This window comes from Zea mays, chromosome 1, assembly GCF_902167145.1.
Source record: "Zea mays cultivar B73 chromosome 1, Zm-B73-REFERENCE-NAM-5.0, whole genome shotgun sequence".
Classification (NCBI taxonomy): domain Eukaryota; kingdom Viridiplantae; phylum Streptophyta; class Magnoliopsida; order Poales; family Poaceae; genus Zea; species Zea mays.
The window spans coordinates 274808351-274814144 of NC_050096.1; positions in this window are offsets into that span (position 1 = coordinate 274808351).

Here is a 5794-nt window from a genome sequence, read left to right on the forward strand (position 1 = left end):
ACGGCACGACGGCTAAGTGAACTACACCCCGGATCCTCTAATTATTCAGCTAAGGGCACCCCATTCCACCCTCATGGTTGCACTGTTTTCCCGGGCGGTCATCCATAGAACAGGTCCTTACGGAGAGGCACTCGAGAAACCGCTCGAGCCCCCTTGAAGCCACAAGTACAACATCATCATAAGAGAAGGGAAAACAGCGTATCATAGATAATCTCATCATGTTCATTGATTAGAGTTGAGCAATAGCATAAAGCTAAACAGTAATAATCCAACCCAAATAGGTAAACAAGGACATGGATAACAAAAGCTAGTCAATCCTTAGGTATAAAGGTGTAATGCGGGAGGTGAATTAAATAATGAATAGGACAGAGATAGGTCAAAGGACACTTGCCTCCACCAACCGACTGCTGCTCAGGGGCTTCTCCTGCGAATTCCTCGGGCTCTTCGACTGGATCGTTCTCTATGCGAGCGCAAACATACATACACCCATCCACATATTTAATACAAAAGAACAGTACACCATACAAGGGAACAAATAAAGTGAGTATGCATCAAGTATGACATTCGACATTGCATTTGTTATGGTTAGAAAGAAACGGGAAAGGGTCTCGCAGGGGGTTAAATCTTATGCACTAACGATCAATTACAATTGGTTCTTAACAAAAGAATTCCGTTATATGCACTAGTGGGAACCTAATCATTTTAAGTTGTTCAACATCGCACGAGATAAACAATTAACTACATAAATCAATTAGCATAACGGAATTTTAAATTAAGCTTCACATTTCAATAACATTAACAATGATTAGCCTACCTAAAATAAAATAGCTATGATCACAGAAAGTAAATAAAATAATAAAAAAAATAAAAAAAACAGAGGGGGGGGCGGTTGAACCGGCCCTAGGGGCGGTTGAACCGGCGGCCAGGCGAGCGCGCAGGGGGGTCGGGCTGGCCAGGCGGCCGAGCCGGCCAAGCGGCCAGGCGAGCGCGCGACCAGGGCGGCCAGGCGGGCGGCCGAGGGCGGCCAGCGGGGGGGTTGGGGTGGCCGGGGGCGCGGCCAAGGCCGGCCGGGGGCCAGGGGCCAGGCGGGCGCGCCAGGGCGCGGCCGGGCGGGCGGCCAGGGCGAGCCGGCTATGGCGGCGGCCATGGCGCCGAGCGGCGAGGGGAAAGGGGAGGGGGGATGGGGGGAGGGAGGAGAGGGGGAGGGGGCCTCACCGGCGACGGGGACGGGGACGGGGCGGGGCGGCCGAGCGGGGCGGCCGATCGGCGACGGGGCAGGGGGCGGCGGCGGCTTAGGGCAGGGGTAGGGGCGGCGCTAGGGAGAGAATGAGAGAAAATGAGAGGGAGAGGGAGAGGGTTTGGGGAAAAAGGGGAGGTGGGGGGGGTGTGGGGGATAGATATCCCCTGGGTCCACTAAAGAAGTAATAGGCCTCACGAAAGGCCCGAGGGCCCAATAATTCGTAAGGTCATTCTTTCATGGGCCTAGGGAAAGACCACCAACAAAGAAGAGAAGACGTGAGACCCGGACGGCCCACAACGTCGAACGAATGAATCACAACAAAGACCCGACTTTCCCGCGCTGAAGCCCCATGCAGCGCAGCCATGCGAGGATAAGTCGGCAAGGGTTACGTAGGGATAAACTCAAAGAGGTTCACTATCTTTTAGCTACTTGTTGTTATCATATCACATGTACTGCTCCACGGTCGAGTATATAAGGCCTAGGGGGCACCCCTTCAGAACGATCGACTCTGCTCTACTTAGCCACCCACAAAAACTCTCTGCGCCCTCTACCCAGAGAATCCTCTTGTAACCACACTCATATACTCACCAGGACGTAGGGTATTACGCACTTCTAAGCGGCCCGAACCTGTAAATCTTGTTCATTGTCCCTCGTGCGATCGGCACGAACCATTTTGCTACAGTCGTCGACACCGTCCTACTCCTAAAAACACCTTGAGGGGCAACCCCGGGTGTGCGGTCGGACCCAAAACACCGACAGCTGGCGCGCCAGGTAGGGGGTGTGTCGACGATCCAAGCTAGCTCAATGGCCGTCACCTTCCACAGCAAGATCACCATGCGTCCCGGATCCATATTCTGCTTCGGGACAATCTCATCCGTGGCGGACGAAGAAGGAATCCTACACCGCCTCGCGGATCTGCCGGAACAGAAGTCTCCTCCAACAAACTCCGAAAATGCTGGAAAGACGCTACCTCCGGCTCTTTGGAACAAGATCGTCTCCGGGGAGGCTGGAGCTAGAAGCTCGCTGACCCGGAAGACTCCGCTGTCTACTTCCCCGACGAAAGAATGGACACAGATCATGAGAAGGAAGGAGATCAGGGAGAGGCCGGTCGTTCTTCCCGTTCCTCCGACCTCAAAGGAGAACGGAAAGAAAGTCACCGCGGCAGCAATACCGTTCTACCCCGACGTCCTCTTCATCGGGAGGGCAGAGTCGCCCGCCGTCTCCGATGATGAACCGACCGCGCCCGGAGAAGAACCGCCTCAGCGAGAATCCCGCCGACGAAGGAACCGACGCAGAAACGTTCGACGACATCACGCAGCTGGAGAACGGGATCCGGAGCAGCCTGTCTCGCGAGACGAGGTCTCAGAGATAGGAGAAACTCCGGAAGAACGCGTCTTCAGGGAACGAAGGAACTCCCGACGACGTGATCGCCGTCGGACTCAGGAGCAAGCCGAACAAGATGCAAGGCAACGACGCGAGAATCCGCTCTTCGGGCGTAACTTGAACCCTGACTTCGCCCGAGCTATGAACACGCCGAGCGAGGTCGGAGGCGTTCTAGCCCGGATAGCTGACGGACTTCCTCGGACCCCCGACGCCGAGGGATACCGGCGCCTGTTCACTCAGGCAGCCAACCATCTTCTACCGCTCGCTCACCCGCCGAACGATCTGCGACACGCCATCAACAGTCGCCGAGACGCGCGGAGCTCTATCAATGCTTCGCGCGAACGGCGGCACGAGAACGAAATTCGCCGTCGAGAGGAGTATGACCGAGATCATGGCTTCCCGACTCAAAGCCAGGCCACCCGAACTGAGTCGGCAACAGCTTCAACTGGTGGAACCACCCGGGGACGGTCGAGGAACCACCACCGCCACTCCCCTCCCCGGGACAGACGACATCCTCGACGACAGGAGGACACGTGCGGAGTATCTGCCCTTACTCCGCGCCTTAGGGCCATCCAATGGCCTCCCAACTTCAAGGTATCCAATGTCGACAAATATGAACCTAAGCAGGATCCAGGGGGCTGGTTGGCCGTCTACACCACCGCTGCTCGGGCTACCGGGGCATCCGAGGACGTCATGACTGCGTATCTGCCCATCGTCCTCGGGCAAGACGCGCTACAGTGGCTACGACATCTACCCCGACACTGCATCGACGACTGGGGAGACTTCAGTCGACGTTTCACCGCCAACTTCCAGTCTCTCTCCGACAAGCCAGCGCAACCATGGGACCTCAAATCCATCAAGCGCCGGGGGATGAGACTCTCCGGTCATACCTTAAAAGGTTCCAGACCATGAGAAACCGCATCCCCGAGGTCACGGAGGCGGCCGTGATCGAGGACTTCTACAGAGGATCTAACGACTCGGCTTTCGTCCGAGCCATACTGCAAAAGGCGCCGACTACCTCCGAGGAGCTGTTCCGGGAAGCCGACCTCTACATCACCGCTGACGAGCGGGCCCAGGACCTCATCGGAGGAGCAAAGCCCGCACCGGCGGCGCTACGACGCGACGTGAACCAGCCGCCCGACAAGCGCTGGGAGAAGAGGCCTCGCGAAGAAGTACACGCTGCCGGACCACCCGCCTCTCGCGCCCGAGGAGGACCTCGTGGAGGCGAACGCACGCTGGACGACATCCTCGACGCCCAGTGCCCGTACCACAAGGATATGCGCCACACTCTCCGCAACTGCCGGGATTTCAAGCACTCCGTCGGGCATGGCCGACCTTTCCAACCTCTACCACCTCCTCCGCCGAGGGGAGGACCAGATGAACCACGACAGCCCCATCAGCCGGAGGAGGGGGGAGGAGGAGCATTCCCGCGCGTTGACAGGGAGGTCAACATCATCTTCGGTGGACATGGGTCGCAGGAGAACAAGAGACAACAAAAGCTCAACGATCGCCAGATACTGGTGGCGACCACCGGCCCTCCCGCTCCGTACCGGTGGTCGGAGCACCCAATCACGTTCACTCGGGAGGATCAATGGCTCAACTTCGACCACCCGGGCAAATATCCGCTCCTCGTCGATCCGGTGATCCGAGAGAGCCGGGTGAAGAAGGTGCTAGTGGACGGGGGGAGCAGCATCAACGTCACCTTCCCCCGTACGCTCCAAGACTTGGGAGTTCACCTCAAAGAGCTCCACGAGTCAGACACTCCTTTCTTCGGCATCGTGCCGACGGAAGGGGAGTACCCGCTGGGCCACATCTACATGCTGGTCACCTTCGGGACTCCGGATAACTACAGAACCGAGTTCCTGAGGTTCGAGGTGGCGAACTTCGACTGCGGGTACAACGCCATCATCGGGAGGCCGGGGCTGGCCAAATTCATGGCCATCCCACACTATACGTACATGATACTGAAGATGCCAGGGCCGCAAGGAATCATAACTGTACGCGCCGACTTCCAAGGCGCCGCAGAATGCTTCCGAGTGGCCATCCAAGCAGCCCTCACCACCAAGCCATCAGCGGTTCCTTCTACACCGGCGAACTTTAAGCCTGAAGAAGACCTCGCCGTGCCGGCAAACGAAGCTCAGGCCGCGACCTCTATGCGGCCGACTGAGGACACCAAGCGGATCAACCTGGGGTTCGCTGATGAGCGCAAGACGGCCATCATCAGCTCCAGTTTGAGTGACAAATAGGAAAGCGCGCTCGTCCAGTTCCTGCAAGATAACCGAGACGTATTCGCATGGCAACCTGCGGATATGCCGGGAGTCCCAAGAGAACTGGCCGAGCACAAATTGAAGGTCTATCCCCAGGCGAGGCCGATCCGGCAAAAGCTGCGTCGTTTCATGCCCGACAAGAGAGAGGCCATTCGTGCCGAGTTAGCCCGCTTGGTCGCGGCCGGATTTATTAGAGAAGTATTACACCCCGAGTGGTTAGCCAACCCTGTTCTTGTACTCAAAAAGAATAAAGTGGATTGGCGCATGTGCGTCGACTATACTGATCTCAACAAACACTGTCCGAAGGATCCCTTCGGACTCCCGCGGATAGATCAGGTGGTGGATTCCACCGCTGGATGTTCGATGCTGTCTTTCTTAGATTGCTATTCCGGGTATCATCAGATTAGTTTGGCAAAAGAAGACGAGGAAAAAACGGCGTTCATCACCCCGTTTGGTGCTTTCTGTTATACCTCCATGTCGTTCGGCCTCAAAAACGCTGGAGCGACTTATCAGAGAGCTATTCAAACATGCTTAGCCGATCACTGGGGCAAGCGTGTGGAGGCTTACGTAGACGACGTGGTGATTAAAACGGAGAATCCGGAAAATTTCATTGAAGATTTACAGCTGGTTTTCAATAGCCTGAGAAGATATAGATGGAAGCTCAATCCTGAGAAATGCGTCTTCGGGGTACCAGCAGGAAAGTTACTCGGATTTATTGTCAGCCACCGGGGAATTGAAGCTAATCCAGATAAGATTGAAGCTATCATGAAGATGGAAGCTCCTCGATCGCAAAAGAAGATTCAGCGACTCACTGGATGTATGGCAGCCCTGAGCAGATTCATATCCAGGTTGGGAGAAAAAGGTCTACCATTTTATAAATTGCTGAAGAAGGTGGATAAGTTTC